The following is a 27259-nucleotide window of genomic DNA, read 5'->3' as shown; positions in this document are numbered from 1 at the left end:
GCAAGAGTTTGGTGATTTATTTTTAAAGTCCTTTAATGTCTCATTAATCTCTTCCTTTGTCTCTTGGTGTTTGGAGATATGTACCACCCTTTCTTTTAAATTTTGTATAAGTCTGTTACACTACTGAAACTTTTTAAAATTCAGCTTGTAATAATATGTTACTCAATTCTTTCTTTAGTCCTATCTAGATTTCGAGCTCAGTGATTTACTCAGAAACTGTGACTTCATAATGTCAAGCTCTAAAGACTAGGATGGATAAACTGGCATTTCTGAAGAAGGGTCCCAATCCGAAACTTCAAGCTTTCCTGCTCCTCTGATGCTGCTTGGCCTGCTGTGTTCATCCAGCTTCACACCGTGTTATCTTGAATAAAGCAGCAGCCTTTCTTTCTTGGAGCGAAGGAGATTGAGGGGAGGTTTACTGAAAGTGGACAATGTTGTGACTGGTTTAGATCAGGTAGACAAAAAGTAGTTATCCAATTAATAGATGATACAAGGACATCCAGACACAGATTTAAAATTTTGTGCAAGAGATGCAGTGATTTTTACGCTGTGATGACCTGGAGCTTGCTCCTTACTTGGGCAGTGGAAATCAAATTGATCAATAATTTCAAAAAATAACTGGGATAGGCACTTGAGCAAAATAAGCCTACAGGCTACAGGAAAAAAGTGGGATAATGGGTTAGACTGGGTTATCTGCTGATAGTTTGTTCACATTTGGGAAAGGATTGATAAAAATTGCAGGAGCCATGGCTGTTAGCAAACAGTACATTATTCAAACATGCCAAATACTAACTGTGCAATCAGACAAGACTTAGCCTCCACCACAAGGCAGCTGGAGAGAGCCATCTCTAAATGTTCATGGGTTATACATCAATTCCCAATGATGATGTAGCTCATCATACTTACATATTTGCATGAACTCTTTACACTACAGATCACTCTACAGAGAGATGCATTGAATTCAGTGGGATGAATGGCCTTTTTCTGTGTAGGGATCACAGCTGCGTTTCAGAAAATAGAATGTCTTACAGGGGTACGCATAGTGATAAGGAACATTTGAGGGGCAGAGTGGATTGTATTCTGGGATTTGAAATACAACAACTAGAAAGTCATACTTAACCAAAACCTTCTGAGGAATATCTTGCACAAGTTCACTCCATAAAAAGAACAAGACAACCTTGACAACTATTTGAAAATATACTTGGGTTAATGAGATCAGAAACACATCCTAGGGAAAAATTATTTCTGACACCTTTTATTTTAGTCCCAACAGCACCCCTTTTCCATTAAACTTTATATAAAAATAACACCAATGAGAAAATATACACCACTGTTTCTGAGGTTGCACCACATTTTAATTTTGCCCCCGGAAACAATGTCTAAAAGAAGTTAAAGCACACATTTGCATCATAATGGATAGCTATTTCTAATCAATTTGTTAAGACCTGTTATGATACATCTCTATCGCAAGTGGGACTTGGACCTAGGCCTTTCGACTCAGAGTTAAGGATACTACCATTGCACTACCACAGTCCTAATGGGTAAACTGGCTGGTTGGCTTTTAATATAGCAAGACTGATCCATTATTGAGGGTACATACAGTTTTTTTTCCATGCATCTCAGGAATATTGAGCTCATTTTCTTTGTCTGGTAGTCAGCTTGGCAAGAATGAATCCATGGTTGCTGCGTTCCATCATGTAACTCATTGATTCTGGCAACAGCAGCAACAAAATCGCTTGCCTTTGTATCTCTTGTTTAATGTAGTTACAAGTCCCACAGCATTGGAATACTGCGTCCAGTTCTGGGCGCCCTATTATAGGAAAGATGTGGATGCTTTGGAGAGGGTTCAGAGGAGGTTTACCAGGATGCTGCCTGGACTGGAGGGCTTATCTTATGAAGAGAGGTTGACTGAGCTCGGTCTCTTTTCATTGGAGAAAAGGAGGAGGAGAGGGGGACCTAATTGAGGTATAAAAGATAATGAGAGGCATAGAGTTGATAGCCAGAGACTATTTCCCAGGGCAGAAATGGCTAGCACGAGGGGTCATAGTTTTAAGCTGGTTGGTGGAAAGTATAGAGGGGATGTCAGAGGCAGGTTCTTTACGCAGAGAGTTGTGAGAGCATGGAATGCATTGCCAGCAGCAGTTGTGGAAGCAAGGTCATTGGGTTCATTTAAGAGACTGCTGGACATGTATATGGTCACAGAAATTTGAGGGTGCATACATGAGGATCAATGGTCGGCACAACATTGTGGGCTGAAGGGCCTGTTCTGTGCTGTACTGTTCTATGTTCTATGTTCTATGTTCTATTACACAACAGTATTACAAAACAAAATGCATTACTCAAGCCACATAAGGACATATTACAACTAAAGATTAAAAGGAAAACAAAACTTGCTGAAGGAGATCGGTTTGAATAAGTATCATGAAGACAGACCTAAATGTAAAGAAGTGGAGAGGTTTAGCTAGTGTTGGACCTGATTCAAACTTGGTGTGAAAGTTTTGAAAGTTTCCTCCAGAAATTCAATAGAAAATATTTGTTAATTGTCTGTAATATTGGAGCTTAATTGTTTGGAAAACAATAGTTTTTTTTTCAAAATTTTTAGTGTTAAGACGAAATGTTTTGTGTTTTTTAAAGAAGATTTGTTGATTTAAGCATTATCCCAATAATCAGAATGCTGGTGAATTAACCTTTAATTGAAATTAAAACAGGACGAAAGAAAATACCTTTGTGACCCTTATTTTCCACTTTTGGAAGCAGTGTCTTTCCTGCTGCAGTTCTTCAATTATCACACTGTCTATGGTAAATCCATCTATGCTTTGTACCAGAAAAAATGTCATTAGGCTTGCAGAATGATGTGCAATTTCCATTTCCATATTATTTGCAATCGTTTCTTTGGCATGATTCTATCATCTGCCTCACTTATTGAATGCCATTTAAAGAATATATATATAGTTAATTTTATAATCCTGATTACTTTGTAATTCTATCATAAACTATTTTATGAATCCTTGTAATTGCACACATTTGTTTCATATATACGAAAATATTTTTTGGGGAGAATTGCACCTCATTATTTTTCCAAGAGCGCCAAATATATTAAACTATATTTCAAATATATTAAAAAAGGGGCCAGTAATCAGAGAACACAAACGTAAGATAATTGGCAGAAGAAAAAGTCATGGTGGGAGGGGTAGTGAGGAGATTTTTTTTATTTAGTAACTTGATGTAATTTAAATCTGCTGCATGAAAGGATAGAGGAAGCAGGCTCAAAGAGTTTCTTTAAAAGACAATTGGATAAATGCTCGAAAACAAAATATTTACAGGTTTATGGTAGAAGAGCAGGGTTCCTAACTGGTAGACAGCTGACCCAGACAAGATGGGCTGAATGATTTCCTTTGGGAACATATGATTCTATTAAACGTGTCTTGCAGTATGGGGGCCTGTCACATATAAAATAAAGGCAATATCACCTTATTTAGTTGCATCCTTTAAGTGGTTTCCTTTTTAATTGAAGTTTTAGCCATGGCACAGCCGTGCATCAGAGCGGTATGGAAGTCGTCACAGAAAGTATAACATTGCAGTAATTAAGCCAGGAGTAGGTTCTACCAATAAAATACCGTGCAGCAATATGTGGAAAGTAGATGTGACAGACAGAAAGCAGGATGATGTTGTCCTGCTTATTCAGAATATACATACAAGAAAACAGTAAAGGTTTTCAACAGCTGCAAACCACTTCAGATGCTGCAAACCAGAAGCTGCCCTCAAGCTATAGTGCTCAATTGCTGTCACTGAAGACATAGCCCAGAGAAGAAAGCTTACAGGTCACATGATGGAGAAAGGCTTGGAAGGGATTCATGGAGGTTTTTTTTGCGATGCAGATCATCTTTTATCCCGCTGACTGATGTTGGAAGTCACCAGATGCCACCAAAGGTTTTGATGCAGATAGTGGTCCGTGTCACTGCTGTATTACAGGTTTAAGGGAACACGCTGCAGTGCAGTAAGAAGGTTCTCAGCACCCTGCCTACTCCTGTGCCACCAGTAACTGCTCTTCCATCCACTTCCTCATAACAGGAAAAATTCACCCACTGCTCTGCCTGATGCTTCCACAGTTCCCTAACTGACCTATCTTGGTACACATGGCCTGTAGGACTGACCAAGTGCCAATTTCCAGACTTAAAGGATGTGGATTTCCAGATACTGATAATGACCAAGCTTCTAACTGATTGTGACCAACCCATTCAGCTGAAACCAGACAAGCCCTTTGACCAACTGAGCTGGTTCCTCCTGGCTGTAGTCCCTTACCCTTTACCACACTAACTAGTGCCTGTCCCCTTACCTATTTGTTTGAAGCGCATGCATTGGGTTTTCCATGAAAGCTGCTGGGGAATGTTACAAGTGTGACATTGATACAGCCTGGCAGAACACATCAAAACGTATATTCCCTTGGCTGTTCTGTTCTCTCCACATTGACAAATGGCCTGCCTGCCCCTCTGCACTAATAAGGAATGCAAGTTGCAGAGATTGACAGTCTCCAAGTAACTGCATAATGCGTCCTGCTAAAAATGTGATCTAAGAGCCATAACTCGCATCCCGTGCAGTTGCATGAGAATTGTGTGCAGCGTGTGCAACCTGGCAGAAGCGTGCAAACCATCTGTGTCTCTGAGCTTCAAAGAAAAACATTGAGGACCTAAGGTGGTGCCTGAGTTGGCCTGAGAACATGCATGATGAGGCTGGTGGTTTGCTGATGCCGACTTGCCTGGACATGCTACTCGTGAATCATGAGGTTTGCTTAAAATGTTTCTAGTTAAGTCCTGTTTCCCGCGTTTGGATTTTCAGACTGTACAGATTATGGTGTGCTTGTGCATCTTATATTTTCTGTTTCCTATGATTTTAAATTAATTGTATGCTTAGCTTCAAAATGCCAGAGCTTCACCAAATATAATCCTTTTTCTCCATGGGGCTGGTAGACAGATAATTGATGTATGAGGCAAAGGCTCTGAAAAGGTTAACACTGAAGACTGAATTAAGCTCCATTTAAACTAATGATGTCTTAAGGACTTGATGTGAAAACACAGAACAGTTCGAGACCTCAAAATAGATAGACCTGCTATAATACCTTTGCATTGTCTATGTAACAATATCTATCATACCAATGTAACTTGCACCTTATTGATACCATGCAATAAGTTACAACTTGTTTATCAGAGGAGCCTCGTCTACCTAGTCATTTCCCTCTACCACATGAGAGAAAGAGGGCCCTGTAGACCACAATCTAAAAGAAGGATGGTGGCAACAAAGTTGCCTTATGGTGACAAAGAGTCCCACAAGATCAGACAACATGGTGCCAGCAGTGGCTGGCTGAAGATTCAGTTTTGCTGCAACAGACAGTAGGCAATAGAGAGGACTGAAAATCAATTTTGCTGTGCAGACTGAATTCCATAAAACTGAGAAAAATTGCCGATTATAGTTTGACGAAGGACATGGACAGAGAGCTTGCAATGCAAAGAGTTAAACAATCAAACAGCCTGCAGCTAACAAACTCATGGCAAGATCCAATAAAGAACAATCTGCTGTCATCATTAAAAAGAAATTCAGAGACTGGCAAGTGCATAAGTGTGAGATAGAAGTTACACGGAACTGGAACACTGGTCACAGCTGACAGCTACAGATTGTGTTGGGCACTGATGAACTGTCGGAGAAGATCAAATCGCAGTTCAGCCACAGGGAGCAAATGGGCATCAGAGGTTCCACGAGTAAGGTTAAAATCCCTGTTGGCAAGAGGAAACCTCATGAAATACTGTGTAATTTTAGGCTGAAAATTATAGGAGTATAAAAGAAATACTTACAGCTCAAAAACAGTTTTGCTACCATTGCAGACAGCCACTACAACATTTGGCTACAGTGAAGGAAATCAAGTGCTATAGAAGTAATTTAAAATGAGATTGCAACGTCAGGAATGTTGCAATATCAGAATAAATGTAGTAAAGAGGCAATTTAAAAGTCAAAAGCAGCCAAAGCCTAATGGAAGAAGAAAATGAAGAGATTATCGAGAGCATATTAAGAGTGGGAAATGCATAATTGGAGCCGTGGTTAACATGGGAAGAAGGTATTAAGGTCGCAGATATCAGATTTCATTCAGAGTAGGCATTGAAGCAAATGGGAATTGTTATTAAACTCGTAAAGTAACTGGTATTGGAAGTACTACAGACAGTGCAAATCATCTGGGAAAGCTGTTAGGCAAACAGGATTCATCTTTAAGACCACAGGCAGCAGGATTTATTGGGTAATGCCATTAAAGAGCACAGAGAGTCATTTATTTGGTCACAAAAGGCAGGCATCGTCCATTTTAACCACAGAACGTGGAAAGCCTCCATCTTCGACCACCATGATGGGGAAAGCCCTTCAAAATAGCAATATACAGAAGCAGCCCTGCTGTACTGTCCACTTAAAAGCCTTCAATAAAATGAATATAAAACACCATTGCTGTACAGCATTTTTAAAAGCATTTTATGCAAAGAAATAAAGTAGCATTGAGCCACAATGGAATTCAAAAATTTTAAAAGTATGTAGAACCAAATAATCACAATAGAAAGAAAAGGCAGCAGAAAAAAGTGCTGCCTGGTAGATATAATTTCAGTGAAGGAACAAATAGAATACAGAACTGGTTTTCTTAGGAAAATAATTTCTTAAGATACAGAATTGCTTCTAAATTCAACATGCAATCCACATCTGACAAGTAATTCCACTTTTGTATTTAATTGGGGATTTTTTGTTAATCATTATGACTTGCAAAAGCAATATGTAAGACATAGATACTTTTGATTAAGTTCTGCAAGCTATTCACAGTTACTTTAAGAACCACTTAATGGTCTTGAAAGAAGTGCAGAAATAAGGCAAATTTATAGAGAAATAACAGGTCAAATAACTACTCAAACAAAAACATGAATGACAGCAACAAAAGACACTTTCAATGTATTCCTGGACAAATTAGTGATCCAACCAATTTATTTTGACAGGAAGTGGTTTATGTAATTGGATATTTTATTAAGTTTAAGCTTGACCCTGAGGTAAATGTTCTATTATCAGGTCACATACCATAGGTAGAGAAACACTGCTTACAGAATGCAACAGTGCAGAACCATGGTCAGGGATTATATCCCTTCAGGTTAAAGACATGTTACAGGCACCTTTGCAGTATTAATAGTGTGGAAGACCAGAGAATGTCTAAGCACCTTGCAATCAAGAAGTCTCACTTTTGAGCATGACTGAGAACCTTGACCTTAATCTTATTCAAGTGGTGGAAGTGTTTAATTAAATCAACAGAGAACAAGCCACAGGACAATCAAGCTTCTACCAATATTGATCACAATTTACTTGTACTCAGTTATCCTTGCCAACTTATAAGAAACTGTATTTTTTTTAAGACTCAAGCTTGTTCTCAATAGATTGCCAAGTAGTTTTCTTATGCTACACTCGACAAAGTAGTTACTGAAATATCAAGCGAAAAGGAAGGTAATGGCAGCCAATCTACCTTTTGACGATCAAATGTCCAACTAGCTCATTTTATCATAGCGATCATAACAATTAGTTCTTACATTTCTTTAAAATAATATATTGTCTCTCTATCAATGTTCCCTCTAAGTCATGCAACTGCCTGGAGGGTCTATGGTTGCTGAAAGGCATGCAGATGCATTAAGTTTAGGTACCATAAATTTCTGTCACACATGGACCTCAGAGTACTGTTTATTCTTTCAATAGCTGGTTCGGGTTTGGCTTGTCTGTTGAAGTGTTGATCTCCTTCTACCTGTGCACCGGTGAGCTTTTGATGCTGTGCAATTCTAAGCATTACACTGTAGGAAGAATGTGAATGCTTGAGAGAAGGTTTACTAGAATGGCTATGGGATGAGGGACCTCAGTTCTGATTGTTCCATCTGATTGACCCAGAGAACCTAGTTATCATCTTTATTGCAGGATCTCTTCCTCATCTGGAACAAAATCAGACATCTCTGGCAATTTGCCACAATATGCCTGCATGTACAGTAGCTCTCTTGGTCCCTACTACCTGTTCAGGTCATGTGGTCAAACTGCTGGATCAGCAGAATCTCTGATCTAAGCGGAGCTAAGAATAATTACCAACACTGTTATTATACCTGGTTTCAGACTTTCCTGATCTATCTTTTGAAAGGGATGATTCAAGTCAAAGACATTGGAAAAATGAGGAGAAATAAGGCCAACATTTGCAGTAAGTGTTGTAAAAGTGAGTAAGCTAAGTAACTTATTTGAGAGTGTGCATATAACTGCTAATCAAATTTAATGGTAGTCAAGGAAAGGCTTTCAAAAGTGTTTTACTTAAGCCTCAGGACTCGATAGCAGCCTTCCAACAATTTCATGGCTTGGCACGGCGGGGGTGGAGGGCAGTGGGGGCGATGGCCTAGAGGAATTATCACTGGACTGTTAATCCAGAGACCCAGATAATGTTATGGGGACCTAGGTTTGAATCCTGCCATGGCAGTTAGTGGAATTTGAATTCAATAAATATCTGGAATTAAGAAACTAATGATGGCCATGAAACCATTGTTGATTTTCAGGAAAAACCCCATCAATATCGCTAATGTCCTTTAGGGAAGGAAGCTGCCAGCCTTACCTGGTTTGGACTACTTGCGACTCCAGATCCACAGTAATGTAGGTGACTCTTTACTGCTCTCTTGGAAATTAGGGGCGGGCAATGAGTGCTGCCAAGCCAGCAACACACCCATCCTGTGAATGAATAAACATCACTGAGCATAAATAGCATAGTTTGGATGGAGTTGGAATTATCTGATATAGAAAAATTGAAAAAACACATGGATATAAGCACAAGGAAAAGATACATTGGGCCGTCCCTCATGTGGATGTCCCAGAGCTTAGTATATCCATGCCTAAAGTTTAATAAGTAACATTAGTTTTAAGTCTGAGCCTGAAGGCAATTGATTTTGCCCTCTCCTTGAAACCAAACTCATAATTGTGGCATCAAACCAAAAAAAAAATGAAAAACTGCAGATGCTGGAAAACTGAAACAATAACTAAAGGTCCAAGAAAATATCAGCAACCCTTCTTCACGACTTCCTCAGGGTTACTGGACCTGAAATGTAACTCTGACTTCTCTCCACAGGTGCTGCCAGACCTGCTAAGATTTTGTAGCAATTTCTGTTTTTTCTTCTCTCATGATAAAAGATCCTGTAATGTCTTTCATGTAAAAATACTGAACACCTTCCTATGAAATTCCTCTGTCCACTGTTTTGATGGAGTTCAATCCATAGAGAATAACCCATTCAATAAAATAGAACCAAACAGGACATTGGCATTAATATTCATGGAGTGAAATTTCAAGGCAAATGGACTCATTATTTATGATTTTGTAACTTAAGCTATAATTTTGTCACATGATCAAACCGAATACTTCCAATTGAAAAGATGTATATAGCTCTACGTAATATAATTCTGCATCACCAAAGTTATTAATTTTCCACTTTACTGCAATGAGAAAGCAAGGAAAGAAAGCACAATTAAAAAGTGCTGCATAAGCAGATTGCTTCCTCAAAGATGAAGCATCCCAATTCTCGTGACCTACATAGCTGATATGTAAAGCTCATCTTTTAGCAACTCAACACTATCTTTAGAATTACATCCAGATCAGAGCCTCAAATGGTTTCTTTCTGAAAATATTATCACATAACTTTTTCAATCCTGTGGGAACCGCGATGCCAGTTAAAACATTTTATTTTCCCCTGTTAGGTTTTATTAAAATTCAGATGATCACAATTCAAATACAGGCAACATAAGTGACATTTTAAAAAGCTGTAATTTTGACTGATTTAAAATGAAATAAAGGAAACAGATGAGTTCCAAATCTAAAATCTTTCAAAAGGCAAAAATTATTGCGAATGTAAAATAATCAGAATAAAAATTACTAAGGAAAGTAGCTTTGCTATAATAGTAAGCTATTTATCTTGGATTGCCAAGATTCTCTCTTTAGCATTTGCAACATGACCTACATGTACTTCATCATTTAAAGATTAGATTTATTCTTTCTACTCAGCCATATCTTTTGAAAAAGCAGTTGCCAAACAAGCCAAGGACTAGGTTTATGAAATTTGTTCAAACTGTATGCAGTTGCTGAACAAATAGCGAATTCCTTTGAGACAGTGAACACAGAAAAAGATGTGATCGTGTAGCAAGCCATGGAATGCCGAGCTAATTTCTGCAGATATAGGTCAGTATTGAATATGATAAATGACTATAACTTGCTGGTGATGAAAGATGTGTCCAAATGATATTGCGACCCTCTCAGTTAAGCAACACATTCAATTTTCACATTTCTCATGGCATCCTTGACTTTCAGACAAGGAATAATAAAAACAAATATTTTAAATCCATAATGATATAAAACTAGTTTTTGTTTCTCGTGAGCATTCTTTTTCAAGTGATCCTACTGAGATGACACTAATAAACAATCACTTTGTAAAGGAAATAATATCAAAACACTTCTCATCATTTGTGCATGCTGCCTTTGCATCAGACAGTTATGTGTTCAAGCCCTAGCACACCAAAGATTTGACTTTCTCATCCAGGTTGAGTATAATGGTAAGGCAATGCTGTACCGCTAATGATGTTAGTTTTCAGATAAAAATACTCAACCAAGGTATTACAGACTGTGCAGATTAACAGAGGAATTATCCATGGTTTTCTGGTTAACATTATCCCTCCACCAACGTCACTTTTACAGAATGTTATGCTCATTATCACATTGTTGCTTACAAGAGCTATATGCAAAATCACAGCCACGTTCTTTAGTGACAACAGTGATTGCACTTCAAAAACACTTATTTAGCTGTAAAAGTGCCTACAGGCCGTGAAAAGAATACACACAAATACACAAAAGATTCAGGCTTAACTGTTTTACGTGGCACAATACTGACTCATAATCTCTCTGTTCAAAGTAATTTTGCCAAAATTTTCTCTTCAATTTAAAGTGATAAGTTATCATCATTGACTCTAGTTAGAAGAGAAATTCTTTCACAATTCATCCCTGCATAAATATCAGAAACCTAAACAGAGTTTATGGCAGAATTTTCCTCTCAGCGGTGCGTCTAAAGAAATGGAAAATAAGGTGAATAAATAGGAGAAAAATAGAAAAAAAACTAATTCTCAAAGTTGAGAGAACTCACACTATTTTCCCCTCAAGTTATACATAGCAATTTCAGAATCCTGCTCTTGAGTGATGACTAATTTATTTCCAAGTAATTGCAAATCATTAGCACCCTGACATTTCCGCTTTGCACCACACTTCCAGTTCTCCCTTCCAGCAAGGAACTAAACCAAACCAAAACCAAACAAGTAAAACAAAGTGGAGTTAAAATTGTATCAGAGATAATAGGAACTGCAGATGCTGGAGAATCTGAGAGAATGAGGTGTGAGGCTGGATGAACACAGCAGGCCAAGCAGCTTCTTAGGAGCAGGAAAGCTGATATTTCGGGCCCAGACCCTTCATCAGAAATGGGGTTCTTGTCTGTCTCCTCTCCACCTATCTTCTCCTCTAACCATCTTCAATCTACTTCCCCCCTCTCTCTATTTATTTCAGAACCCCCTTCCCCTCCCCCATTTCTGATGAAGGGTCTAGACCCAAAACATCAGCTTTCCTGCTCCTAAGATGCTGCTTGGCCTGCTGTGTTCATGCAGCTCCACACCGTGTTATCTCGGGTAAAATAGAGCGGATATGCGTTGACTGCAGTTCACTGAATGCCTATCCTGGTCATCATCCAACTGCTTCATCTGAACAACGTTTCCACGTATCACCAATTCCTTGTCCCCTCAGCCTTGGCCTTGATAAGCCATTAGCCTCACCATACTTTAATAACTGCTTTCAGTCCAATTTAGCCACCACTTCGGGCTTTCAGCCCTTTAGTTTGAAGCTGGTGGATATCTCATCTGTGCATATTTTTGCCACATTGTTTTGTGTGCACGGGCTGCCACACATTATTAAGTCTATCAAGGGCAGTTTTGTGCAGACATGGAAATGGTCATTTCATGGCTCGTTGACTCCTGTCAAGTCAGTCGAGGGTATGAGGCACAGTCAATTCTGAAGATTTGGTTAACAATTACAAAGGGGCTTAACAGAGGGCAGTCAATCAAGTCCCAGGGAAAGTAGGAAGCTCAAGTATGGGACTCGTTGTACCCAGTCACTGAGGGAATGATGACGGTGATGCAGGCAGTTGTAGATGACGCTATTAGGAGTGTGCAGTGATCTGTATCACAGTGAAGCAGGCTGTGGAGAATGAGCCTGCATGTGAAGTGCTATAGTGACAGGAGGGATCCATGACCAGAGAGAGGACTGAGTGACTGGGAGTAAAGCAGGTACTGGGATCCAGGACAACACAGTGTGGAGCTAGAGGAACACAGTAGGCCAGGCACCGTCTGAGGAGCAGGAAAGTTGATGCTTCGAGTCGGGATCTTTCTCCCAACCCGAAACATCAACTTTCCTGCTCCTTTGATGCTGCCTGGCCTGCTGTGTTCCTCCAGCTCCACACTGTGTTATCTCTGACTCCAGCATCGGCTGCTCTTACTATCTTTGGTTGCGATCCAGGATTTAGCTTTTCAAGACCCTGAGTCATCTCTATTTCCAAATAGGTTTGAACTTCTTGCTCCAAATGTGGATAATGTCACAAATTGCATGGATGTTGAGTGAACTAACCAAAGGACAATGGCACAGAACACCATTTAAATGAGGGTAGAAAAGAGAATTGTAGCTGTAGTAGGGGTTAGAATAGTCAGGAGGTTAGATATTGTTCTCTGCAACATAGTTTCCAATGTGATGTGAAGGTTAAGGACATCTCTCTCTCTCTGAGCTAGAAAGGAACATGGATTTGGAGAGAATGGTTCCAGTTGTTGTGTTTCACATGGGTGTCAAAAGTATTAGTCAGACTATGAAAGTGGTTCTGTTGAGGAATTATAAGCAATGTCCTCCCTAAGCTGTGCACATGCACAGTCGCTCTGCGTGGAGCTTGTTGACATAGGTTGTAACATTGACTTTTGATTCTGGAAGTTACTGCCGCGCATGGACCTTGGTGTTAAATCAAAAAGCAGAACAAAGGTAAAGCTGTCATTATTGCGACCTGAACCATACGTAAGTTGGCGTGGTTTAAATAAGATTAGAGAGATAAATGTTTAAAGAGACAAATGATCAAATGTTCAAAGATTAATGAGGGAGAAATTGGTTTTGATCAATTGAGCATTTGTACCAGTACTGAAGAGAGATATTAATTCATTGTCCAGTTGAATCAGAAAACTAGAATTGAGATAAGGCTTTAAACTATTTCATGGTGGGAAGAGTTAAATTGAAGAGAAGTTGAAAAAAACAAAAAGAAGAAAGGGAGTAGAGATACTGAGGAGTGAAGAGGCAAACAATAATCAAAGTTTCACCGGAAGAACAAAAAAGATAATAAAAGAGTGCAGGAGAAATTAGAACCAATTAGAACGCCTGAGCTTAAGGATCCTTATTTGACTGCACACTGCATTTGTAAAATGATAAGGGAATAATGGCATGAATATAGTTAAATGAATATTACTCGATAACAATTACAGAGAGGTGGACACAATGTGTCCAAAACTGGAAAATCAATAGTTAACGGTGTTGATCTTTGGGAAAAATAGTCAAAATGGAAAAGAAGGGATAGCACTGCTGTTAAAAATGGAAAGTATCAGTGTGGTGAGTAGTGATGTGGGTGGAACAAATTGTGACATGGAATAAGTTTAGGTGGAAATAAGGAATAACAAGGGAAAAAGGGCATGGGTGGGAGTTGTCTATAGTATCCAAAGATTCACATCTCTATCGAGCAAAGTACAAATCAGGAAATAATGGAGGCATGTATTTTGTCATGCATTATTTTAATTTGCATATTGACTGGACGATTAAATGGGCAACAGTAACATGGAAGGCAAATTTGTGGACTGCATCAGGAATTGTTTCTTGGAACAATGTGTTGCATAACCTATCTATCAACAGGTTGTTTAATGTTTTATATTATGTAATCATGTATGATTAGCAACAGAGCTTACAGTTGAATATAATCGCGGGGACAGCAATCAAAACATAGCAGAATTTTAAATTCTGTTTGAGACAATGCAACTCACATCTCAACTTGTATATGAACAATTACAGAGGTATAAAAAGACAATGATGTCGAGAGTAGGCTGGGAAAATAGACAAAGAAAAAAGTCAGTAGATAGGCAGTGGTGCTCATTTAAGTAGCTATTCCATAATGCATAAAATAAATTCATGTCAAAAAGATGATTAAAATATTAGGAAGAAGCAAATAAAAAAATGATTATAAAAGTAATTTGGGAAAAAAATAACATCACACAGCAAGAGCTTCTATATATTAAAAGAAAGGTAATGGCTAAAGTGTGTATGGAACCTTTGGAGAATGTAATTGGAGAATTGATAACAGGGAATTGGCAAATGGCAGATAATCTAAATCATTATTTCACATCAGTCCTTCCAGCTGAGGACACTATAAACATCCCAAAAAAACCAGATAGTACGGTGCTAATGGGAGGCAAGGTTTTGTAACAGTTTCTATCACAAGGGACAACGTTTTTAACAAACTAATGGGACAAACTAATTGCAGAAAGTTCACCAGGATTTATAACTTGCACCGATAGGGTTTAAAGGAAGTAACTGTGGAAATAGTAAATGCATTGGTTGAAATAAGCCAGACCTCATCACATTCCTGGAGCATTTGAGTGGACTCAAAAAATACTAATATGATGTCTCTGTTCATGAAAGGAGGGAGGCAAAATGTAGAAGGCCATAGGTCTGTTAGTTTAATATCTGTCATTGGGAAAATGTTATATTTCATTATTGAGAAAAAATAGTCAGACGTTTAGAAACATTTAATGTAAACTGAGCCCACATGGTTTTGTTAAAAGCAAATTATGTTTGACAAATTTGCTAGAGTTCTTACATTACAAACTCTTACAAGCTATCATTGTAAGCAGGATATATGCTGTGGTTGTATCCACCAGAAATACATTGGGTGGAATTACTGCCAACGGTCTTTCTGACAAGGAAATGCAGAAGCAGACAGTGAGTCTGTTTGCTAATGAGCTATTAAAATGCAATGAAAAATCAATTAGATCTATTTCATATTCATTCAACACCTCTGTAGTTTCAGTGCCTGCATTAACCGTGGAGATGTAGGAAGACAAGTCACTGGAAGTTAATCTTTTCTGTTGATGGTCATTTTTAACAACGGAATTCATGGTTTTCACATGAGACTCCGCAGAAGCATGCACCCTCTGTACTTCTCCAATAAATAACAGGACATTGATTGCCCAACCACCAATAACAGATTTCTATGGTACAGTCGCAAAATAAATTTTTGAAAGTGTTTCAACAGGAGCATTTTGAAATAAAATATGGGACTGACCCACGTGAGGTCTTATTAGGTCGGAAGATCAAATGCTTAGCAAAAGTAGTGGGTCTTAAAGCAATTTTTAATGGAGGACAGTAAGGTAAAGAGGTGGAAGTATTAAGAAGGAGAATCCCAGAACATAGGACCAAGACTAGTGGAGACATGGTGTCAATAGTGAAACAAGTAAAATCATGGATGCTCATGAATTAAAGATCAGAATTAAAGAAGGATAGTGATCGTGGTGGGTTGTGCAATTGGAGGGCATTGAACAAGATCCTGGAAGGAATTGAACAATTGAATGCAAGGTTTAAAATCAAGATATTGTTTGACTGGGAGCCAGCAAAGCTCAGTGTCCACATGCTGGGGGAGTTGGTGAAAAATAGGGAATAGGCAGCAGAGTTCTGGATGATCTCATCATGGTATACTTCACTCCAGCTGCATTAGCAAAGAAATGGCATCTATGAATTAATTTCATTCCAAGAAGTTACTGTTTTGTCCATATCTTGACAAGGTAAATGAACAGAAAACAATAACAGGCTCAACTCTAATCTTTGCACTGAGCCATTACCGACCATGAATCTTTCTGTCCACCTTTTGTCCCAGCCTCATTCCCATGGCTTTAGCTAAGGATTTGTTTTGGATTGTTCATTCTTGTAATCAAATTGCTGTCAGAGTTTGCAATTGCTGTCTGCAGGATAGTTGACCATTAAACTCCCTTGCTCTTACCACCTGTCATTGGGCATATTAGAAGGTCTATCAATCCTGTTAGTCTAGTGATGAATGCATGGCCCATGATCTTCGAGTGGAACTCAAACCTGGACCTCCTCATCCAGAGATAGGGACACTATTACATTGAACCTTGCAAAGCTTATTTATCTTAACTCTTTGCATTCTGTCTATCATGCTTTTTATCTTGTTATATTTGCTATTAAAATACAGGGTTGTACATTTCTAACAAGCCTCTTGTCAGGCGCTTCATCAAACCATTTCTGGAAATCTATCTCTGCTTCATCAACTGCTCTCATTTTATTTACACAGTCAACTCTTGAAGGAAAAACTACATTGTATTTGTCAAACATGAAGCATTTTCAATGCTTTCTTTATGGCTTCATTCATTAGATGTTTCTTAAATGCTGACTAATTCTAACGTGCTATATTGGATACTTGCACATAGTTTTACCGAAGTTAGATGAAAAGAATATTACTTTCTCCTTAATCGCTTTGAAATGACAAACCAGTGTAACATGGTTTTCATGCAAAAGTTGAAGCAAATTTTGTCAGCTTCTTGGTTGAAAATAAACTCAGAAATTTCCATCTGTTGGACTTATAACCCATTTGGTGCAAGTTTGCTTTTATCTGTATATATCAATTAAACTCCTTAAGTCAAGCACCATCCATCATTTGGAAGGAATGAAAGGGAATGAATTATAACTGGAGATGACTCACATGTAAGTGGGTGAAATCACAAGGGTCTTTCAATTTTCTCATTAAAATGCAGGATCAAAGCAACTTTCTGATATTTCTAATGAAAAATGTTACATGAACAAGGACCAAAAAAAAAACTAGAACATGTGCAGCACCATTATTTGGAATCAATCATTTAAAATGATCAAACAGGCACTGGTATATTCTCTTTATGCTCAAAGGATATGTGACAATGATACTGTATGATATTTGGTGTTAGCTTCTGAATCATGTGAATATACTTTTATGGGGGGACACAGATGGAAGAATGACTGTACTTCCTCCTTCCCCAAGTAAAGACAGATCTAAAATACCAATGCTGTTTGGTTCCATACGCAGATTGTCCTTTTGTTGCTAATGAGGTCCACTGTTTTCTCAGTTAACCTCTTCTTCCTGATATACTTACAAACTTCCTTTGGGCACGCACTAACTTTCTTAATAATTTCCTGCACTTTCTAAACTCCTCTTGCTTCAAACCAATCAAGTGCTAACATTGCAAATTGCGAATAAACTAAGTGCTTTAAAGATTTCCCCTCTCAGGATAAAAGAAGTAAAATCTGGGCTGAAGACTAGATGCAGTGTCCAATTTATTCAGTGTTTGATTCAGGAAGTGTGTTGGTTTTTCTTTGCACTGAACATGACCATGATGTGGAGGTGCCAGAGGTGAACTTGAGTGGGCAAAGCCTGTAGTCATCATGTTACAGTTCTCCAGAGTTATTTGAAATCACAATTTTTCAGAGTGCTGTTTCTTCATCAGGTGAAGTCACTTCACTGACCAACCACAACAGCCCCCTACTTGCATCCACCAATCTCCATCTCTCCTATGCTTCTAGCAGCCCCACACCTTCCCTCTATCTATTTCTGGGCTTTCCTCATCCTTCCTGGACCTGGAGGTGGGTTCTGACCTGAAACATTGACTTTCCTGCCCCTCGGATGCTGCCTGAGCTGCTGTGTTTTTCCAGCTCTATATTTTTTGACTCTAGCTTCCAGCATTTGCAGTCCTTTCTGTCTCCTTTTAGAGTCTCTGATATTACACAAGCTGGAGGTGACTGAAGACATTGGAATGGGAGTGAGCCAATGAGTTTCAGGGTGAGAATAGACATTAACATTACAAATTAAAAACTGCAACTAATTCAATACCAGATATATTTGGCAGTCGGCAGCCATACTGAGTGAGGCTATTAAATTTCATTCATAAAATTAATAGTGCTGCTAAACAGCACAGCATTTATTCCCTCATGGTTCTGTTATGTTGCTACACAAGCCACTTTTCAACCTTCCTACTGGATTGATGCATGACTTTTGTGAAGTATGGACTGCTCTGTGCTGCGAGACTAAGTCTCATCTGACACACCCCTAAACTCACTCTGCACTCAATCTTCACAAGCTGACAGAGAAAGACACTTCCATCTCATCATTTCGCTCTAGATTTGGAACATTGGTCGCAGGCTGGAAAAAACATTAACTCGTCATGCCCAAGTGACCTTGAATAAATGACAGCACATAATTGTCCTCTCCCAAAGCAGCATTGTGAAGATCACAAAACTATGATGCTACTCTTACATGAAACAATGATTTCTAAAATAGACTCTAATGATGGCGATGGTAAGCAGTATTATAAATTTATTGCTTCACATTCATTAATGCTACTTTATTGCAGGGCTCCTCCTATCATAAGCAGTTTGCACACTGATTGTAATAAACTGGCATAAATATGATTTATCTGTATGAAGATGTCACTCATCAGGCTGCTTGAATAATATTTAAAATAATCACAGTGGGACTAACCTGCTCATTACCATCTGCCTGTGTTTCCAGCTGTAACCTCATTTGTGTATATTCTGAATTAATCGTCCATTATTTACAGCAACATAGGATTTCTGCAATTAAAAGGCAAGCACTTCTGATATCCTGGTACAGCTTGATGAGTAAAAAATGTTTTGTGTCCTGCTGATTTCTTGAGCAGAAATTGAGTGTTGTGCTTAAAAATTTCACAGTCAGGTTTCCCACTCTGGAAATGTACCAAATGTTTGGCTGCTTCCATGTTGGTCTTAATCACACTCTGTGAGGGTGAGATTTCAGTAAGAAGGAATGTGACAGTGATTTCTGAGACCCCTGAAAGATGGACTTCACTAATCTGGTCACCTGTGAAACACCAAATCAATTTTATTTCCAAAACCTGTATAACTGGCTTTTTAATTGGGCAAAGGAAGGACCTGAATGATTATACCTGCCCTTAGCTTCTTAACCAGTCCCCTCTTGCCACACAACATTGCCACCACTTCCTGACCAGTAAAATCTGCAGGGATCCCCTGGGCATCGTGGGCCATTTCCCATATCTCAGGAGCCTCCTCTCAGTGCGAGCAGGCATTGATGAAGAAATGCATTGTTGACTCCAATGTACTAGTACAGCCTTCAGACACCCAGGGAATAAAGTGTTTGAAATCTGTGATCTCAAACTCAGCACCAAGCTCATGGTCTATAGACCAAGCCTCCTGTATACATCAGAAACATGGACCATGTACAGCAGACTCCTCAGATCACTGGAGTTGTTATCACCACAGCTGCCTTCACAAAATCCTGAAAATCCTCTGGTAGAACAGGCGTACAAACATGTGCATCCTCTTCCAGATATACATGTGCGTGGTGGATGTGACATAAAACCCTACCAACCTCCAAATACAACTCATCATCCTGTCACATTTACACCACCTATAGTCAGTCCCCACCAAAAAGATATTTCCGTCCCTATCCTGTCTGCTTTCTGTGGGGCTGTTCACTCTGCGACTGTCTGTTCAGCTCCACTCTCCCCACCTGTTTCTCCACCACACCTTTCCCTGCAATTGCACAAAGTGCTGTACCTGCCCCTTCACCTCCCCCCTCACCTTTGTCCAAGACCCCAGACAATCCTTCTACATCTGGCAGACATTCACCTGCAACTTCATCTAACTTTATCTACTGTATTTATTGCTCTGGATGTGATATCCTCTCTTTCGGGGAGACCAAACGCAGACTCGGGTTCAAGTTTGCAGAACATTTGCACCCTGGATGCACCAACCAGCCTGAACTTTCAGTTGCCAGCCAATTTAACTTCCACTCCCATTCCCCTGGTGACATGTCCATCCTTAGCCTCCTCCACTGTCAAAGTGAGGCCAAATGCGAACTAGAGGAACGACACCTGATATTTTGCATTGGGAGCTTACTGCCCAATGGTCTGAATATTGGCATCACCAGCTTTAAAATCTCTCCTGTCTCCACCCTATCCATCTTCTGAATCATCTATCTGCCGTATCCTTCCCACTGACCAACCACAAAATCCTCTACTTACATAACCAGTTTCAAAATCTCTCTACTCCCAACACGCCCATCTCCCCATTCACCTACCCACTCAACCCTTCCCACTGACCAACCACAACAACCCCCTACCTGGATCCACCTATCTCCACCTCACCTACCCTCCCCCAGCCCCATTTCCCTCCCTCTATTTATTTCCGGGCTTCTCTCATCCTCCCCGGTTCTGGAGAAGGGTTCTGACCCAAAACGATGAGTTACCTGCTCCTCAGATGCTATCTAACCTGTTGAGCTTTTCCAGCTCCACATTCTTTGAATCAGAGACTCTACAACTCCGGTTTCTTGAGTATTCCCAAATTCTTTTACCCCAGAACTAGAATTCCCTCCCTAACCTCTCCACCAATCTCTCTTTATTTATTATACAACTTAAAAATCAACCTCATCAACAAATATTTCGTCACTGATGCAAATATCATGTTTTGATAGATTGTCAAGTTTTCTGTCTGATTAAACTTCCCAAACCATGCTTGCAAGCTTTTGTTATTGTACTAGTGTTTTATCAAATGCCATGACTGACACACGATTTTGGCTTGCTATTGACATATTAATAGCATTCTGCCGTCTGATTTGATTTACCTACTGCCATGAAGTTTCATAGCGATAGTTTCAATTTATTGTCAATTGAGACTCATTGACTGCTTTCTATTTAAGTAATTGCCTCTTGTTGGCATTTTTGCTGCCTTCACAGGAAACTCTTTGTATGTCATTGCATTGAAAAGTACCTTCTGCGCAGATTTTTAAGAAGCGCCACATTCTAATATTAGCCACAATACTAGAGTGTTCAATTCTTTTCTGTTGATCAGTCCTCATTTTGTCTTCCTTCACTTGACAAGACACTGACAGCCTTCTAAGTGCATTATTACCTGACTATTTCAATACTCCCATTGTCCCCACTGTGATTAAACTTATAAATATAATGGATAAAGAAGAAATGATGGGAAGAAAAATGACCTTCAGGCCACCAAAAGCATTCATTGTGCAATGTGCCAGGTGCAGTGATGCACAGTTAATCCACACGCCAGTTATCTGGAAGCTACAGAGCCCATTTAGTGCACAGATCACATATATTGCTTATTGTTGATCTGCCAACTCTGATGCTTGTAGGATGAGGGGTAACTGAGCCTCTGATTTTTGTCTCTAATGCATGCATAGACTGTTTCTGACTGATTAGCTCACGGAGATGGCTGTATGACACTGAAGTGTTAACTTTTCAGCCTGTGGGATGCCATCAGAAGTTCAGTCTCTGGTGATATCTAATGGACTTTCTTCTGTGCTCTTAAAAAAGCAAGAAAATGATAACAGTGTTAGAATTTTATCAGTCACATTATCCAAACATGTTTCAACCTACCTCAGAAGCCTGATATCTTAAGATTCTCAAAACAAGTATCATGATAGATTGAGAATAAATTTTAGCCTGAGACAATAAACAATCATTGCACATGACGTGCTCTTTTATGATCTATGTATAGTGATGGTGTTCTGCATCAATGTTCACAGATCTTATTGTCTTCTGATATTAGCCTGTTTCATCAAAGCGGTACTAATGAATTTTATCGGAGCACTCATGAGTAATAGCATATCATAAAAGCCAATTTATTTCAGATACATAGACTCATGATTCTTCTTGATGGCTAAATGGGCTACAGCTCAAAACAATGGTTATGCACAAAATAGTGAAAATGTTTGCTTTTGTTCCATTAGTTGTCCTTAAGGCATATTAGAGTTTGCTCTGCTGCTGTCCAACATAGATTAGAATGGTAAACAGACACATCTGTCCTTTAAAACGTATTCAACTTTTAGGCACATCCATCCCCAGTAAAATAAAAGGAAGCGTCATAAATATTGAATAATTTATGGATTTTTCTTGCTCTACTTCCATCACGAAGAACTTTTATTTTGACATGGCTACCTTTTAACACTTTCTGAACAAAAACAAGGCATCTCACTGGAGTGTTATCAAACAGAAGTTGAAATTGGATTATATATATAAACATGTCAGACGAACCTAAAAGACAGGACCTGTGGAGGCACTTAACAGTAGGAAGAGAAACAAATAGGTTTACAGAAGAAGTTTGAAAGCTGAAACAACTAAAGATATGAATGCTGTTGTTAGGTGAAAATGTTTAATGTAATTTGAACTGAGTTAAAGAGTATGGCGATCCTAGAGTGCTGCAGGCCTGACACCGTTTAAAACGTTAAGTAGGGGCTTCAACCTAAGATTTCAATTGAAGATCTTCCAAGCTTCGATGTATGGTTGAGTACATTTCCATTCTTTTGTTAGGTATTTGCAGCTCTTTGTATATATTTGGCCTGTAAAGCAATGACATTTTGAAATAATTTAGTCGGTCAGGGTCCCTTCCCCTGGAAATCAAGTTAATTTAATGGAGATCTAACTGAGGAGACTTGTACTATTCTCTTTATTCAGCATCAAATCATGTTTTAATCCTGGTTGGTGTAATAGGTGGGACCTGGTAAACATCTCTGACACACTGCATGTATGCAACAAACATAATGTAGTCCCCTCTTGAAATGAAGACAATTCTAATCTAGCTACGGTATATATTTAAATAAAAGCTCAGTTGCCTATGCATTATGTTCTTCAGCATCCCTTGTAGGATAAAAGATATAACTCCTCAACACACATTTGACTTGTAAAATTGAAACTGGCGCATGATCTATTCACATAAACCCCCGCAGAGACTTACATCAATTTCTGCTATTCCTTGTGTGGATTTACTGTTGTCACTCATTAAAGCAAACATACTTATTGAGTTGAAAATAGATTTTCCTTTGAGATTGATGCCAAGCTTGATGATGATAAATTTTTCATCCTGGACAATTTAAGATAAACAATCAGATGACAGAAAAATGTAACACCATAAAGTATTCATCTAAAGAGTGAATTGTTATTGAGAAGATTTGTTCAGCTGCATGGATACAGAATTACAGAATTGTTGTGGTACAGGTGGAGACCATTCAGCCCATCCTGCGAGCACCAGCTCTCTAAGCATCTAAGCTTAGTTCCAGTCTCCTGCCATTTTACCTGTAACCCTGCACATTGTTTCTATTGGAATAATTATCCAATTTCCTGTTGAATGCTTCAATTCACCCTGCCTCCACCAAAACTCCAGGCAGGGCATTCAAGACTAACTTATCACTTTGTGAAAACAAAAGATATTTTTTCATTTGCCTCTTTTATAAAATACTTCAATTGTTGGCTCATTGATACTGAATGAAGTTAAAAATATTAAACAAACAGGATTTCATAAAATGACCACCTTCTCAGCCTAAAATCAGAGGTGCAAAGCAATTACTATGCTTTCTGCGTGACTGGTACTTTAAGCTAATATTGCCCTGAAAACTTGTACAAATGACATGATATTTCAGGGAAGTAATTCTCTCAAAGCTTAACCAAATATTAAAAAGTGTTTCACAGTGAAAAAGAAAAATTCAAAACTTTAAGCACACATTAAACCCATATGCACGTATAACCTACTGAATTAGTTTCTGAGTGACTTTGAATATTATGCTTTATTATTTTTATGGTACTTTGTCAAGCATCATTAGTTCACTCAGTCAGTCTACCCGGCATCAACTTTTGGAGTTCACAAATGCGCAATTAAACAGAGAAATCCTCGAAGCTGCTGTTGGTGATTCCAAGTTTCCCCAGAAGGCATGTTGTTGCAACCACCCCAGAATGATTTCAATCAGAAATCACTGAGCTGATGAAAATTCTGTTTTATACAATGTTTTAAACTGTTACAAAATACAGTGTACTTTGGAATTTCTACACCATGCAAACAATTGTAAGGAATTTAATAGCATATAATGTTTATAATTATTGCTGAAAACCTGGATCTGGAAAATTTATTTGATATTTGTGGAGCATTTTTATCCTTTAATTTGATTTAAAGCTCCATAGACCCAAATTAGCCAGTTATTTCTGCAGCATAGCTTGGAGATGTGTGTCAAGATTCTGAGGAAATTACTCAGGATATAGAAGTTTCCAAAAGGGGAATTCCCCTGCACATGGAAACCTGGAGTGTTCTGCAGTTATTAATAGTTAACAATTGTTAACAAATAGTTAACATTAAACAATTAAATGCACGGTTTATCTTCTGACAGCTATGAAACTCATAGCACACTTTCTCCTCCACTGCTAATTACCACATACACTCCTTACTACACTTTCAGGAGACTCCTTACGACTTCCCTCCTCCCTCTGTCCCACCCTAACCCATCAGACCTCACCGCCATCCCAGAATCTGATGCTATCTTGCACCCCCCCCCACCCCCCCACAGGGGGCCTGACAATCCCTTTGACCCCAGGATCTGTTACTCACTTCCTCCAAGACCAAGCAATTCTGTGCCTCCTAGGAGTTCACATTTATCACTTGCCCATAGGATCTGACAGTCTCTTTCTACCTGGATTTCCATCACTGGACACCACTATCACTCAAATGTCATTATTTGTAAAGTTGGACTGAGGTCATTTAGAGGTCAATTCATGCTGTGTTGGGTAAGTAAAGTTATTGTTTGAGTTGGTGTTCCTTCATTTAGGCGTAACATAGAGATAATGGCTCTATTTTTTACAGAAAGGTAGGGATAGAATGCAATTTTTTTTTTGCATTGGGAAAAGAAGAAAACTGGTTCCTCCACAGCTGTTTGCAAATTTAATGGTAAGACCTGGTGGCTGGCAAAATTGAAATTATGCTAGCGCACTTTTGAGTACAGTTGGGACCTAAGTCTTTGGCATGATGCTGCAACCCAACAGTGGAGCAGAGAGGTAAGAGGGTTGTTGGAGGGAAAAATCAAGTATCATCAATAAGGTGCTGGGAGAGATCATATGACGAGGGGAGAAAATAGCAGGGGGAGAATGATGGACAATGAGTGGGCATGTCATGAAGGATATAAGAAAGACTTAGATTTTCCACACACCAATCCATGCACAATGTGACATGCAAGCATTAGTAACTGTTTCTCCAATGTCATCTACAAGGTCCCCTGCAGAGGCTGCAAGAAACACTACATCGGACAAACAGGAAGGAAACTAACAACAAGAGAACATGAACACCAACTGGCTACAAAAAGACACGACCAATACTCACTCATCTCAATCCACATGGACCAGGAGAACCACGATTTCAACTGAGACAATACCAAGATCCTAGGACAGGCTAGGCAGAGACAGGCATGAGAATTCCTGGAAGCGTGGTACTCCATAAAACATGCTATCAATAAACACATAGCAAACCCAGCCCCTTATACATTCCACTACGGAGGAAACCCGGAAGCGAGGCAATCCATCGCAATGGATACCAGAGTTTTAAAACCAGGCGGGAAAACACACTGACGCTTCAATGGACGCTGCACTAAAGATGTTATCAAGCACAGTAATGAAATGTCTGCGGATCAACAAACCAGCTCAGGAAGCCAACCAACCTCAACAATGATCAATATCCATTGATTCCAGTTTTGCTTAGGCTCCTTGGTGCCACACTTGGTCAAACGTAGTCTTGTTGCCAAGGGCTGTCACTTTCACCTTACCTCTAGAAATCAGCTCTTTTGTCAATATTTGAATCAAACCTGTAATGTAGTCACAAGCTCAGTACCTTTGGTGGGAACCAAACTGGGCATCACTGAGCAAGTTATTGCTGAAGAGAATGAACAGAGCTGCTTGAAAGCATTGTCGATGATACCTTCCATCACTTCACTGATGATCGAGAGGACATCAATGCGACAGTAACTGGTTGGGTTTGATATATCTGGCTTTGGTGTACTGGACATAACTGGGTAATTTTTTACATTGTCGTGTAAGTGCCTCTGTTGTAACTGCATTGGAAGTGCTTGGCTAGGGGAGCAGCAAGTTCTAAAGTGCAAGTGTTCAGTATTGCTGCCAGAATGTTGTCAAACCCAAAAGACTTTGCAGTATCCAATGGCTCCAACTGTCTCTTGTTATCACATGGAGTGAATCAAATTAGCTGAAGACTTGTATCTTTGATTCTGGGGATCACTGGAGCAGAATCAGGATGGATCATACACTTGCCACTTCTGGCTGAAGATAGCTACAAATGTTTCAGCCTTATCTTTCATCTGGACTCTTCCAACAGAAGGATGTGGATGTTTTGGAGAGGATACTGAAAAGGTTTATGAGAATTTTGCCTGGTATGTGGGATTTTAGCTATGAAGAAAAGTTGGACAGATTGGGGTTGTTTTCACTGGAACATAGGAGATTGAGGAGCAACCTGGTAGAAGTTAAGATTGTGAATGGCATGGATAGAGTGGAAAGTATGGGACATTTTCCCAGGGTGGAGGAGTCATTTACTACAGGGGAAATAAGTTCAAGATGGTGGTGGGGGGAAGAATTTAAAAGAAATGTGTGAGGCAAGTTTTTCCCCTCAAAGGGTGATGAGTGCCTGGAATTCACAGCCAGAGGAGATGGTGAATGCCAACACAACAGCAGCATTTAAGAAGCACCTGGGCAAATACGTGAATAAGAAATGAAAAGAGGGATACAGATCCTGTAAACGAAGACAGTTTTAGAATGGAAGGGCAAAATGTGATGGTGCGGACTTTGAGGGCTGAAGAGTGTGTTCCTATGCTGTATTGTACTTTGTACTTTGTTCTCTTGAGGTTGGGGATACTGGTAGAGCCACTTCTCCAGTGAGCTATATAAATCCCACTCTCTTCATGGCTGGGTGTGGCAAGACTGCAGAGCTTATATCTGACCTGGAGGGTGTGAAATCTCTTAGCTTTGTCTGTCACACGCTGTTTGGCATGCAAGTAGTCCTGTTTGGTAGCTTCATCAGGTTGACACCTCATTTTTTGATATGCATGGGGCTGATCCTGGCATGCCTAACTGTGCATTCAATTGGCTTGATAGAAAGAGTAGAGTGGGAGATATGCTTGGCTGCAGATTGCGCTGGAGTACAATTCTGATGCTGTTGATGGCTACAGTGCCTCGTGGATGCCCAGTCTTGAGTTTCTGGATC

The sequence above is a fragment of the Stegostoma tigrinum genome, chromosome 6, assembly GCF_030684315.1.
Source record: "Stegostoma tigrinum isolate sSteTig4 chromosome 6, sSteTig4.hap1, whole genome shotgun sequence".
Lineage (NCBI taxonomy): Eukaryota > Metazoa > Chordata > Chondrichthyes > Orectolobiformes > Stegostomatidae > Stegostoma > Stegostoma tigrinum.
Note: the sequence above shows the minus strand (reverse complement) of the source record.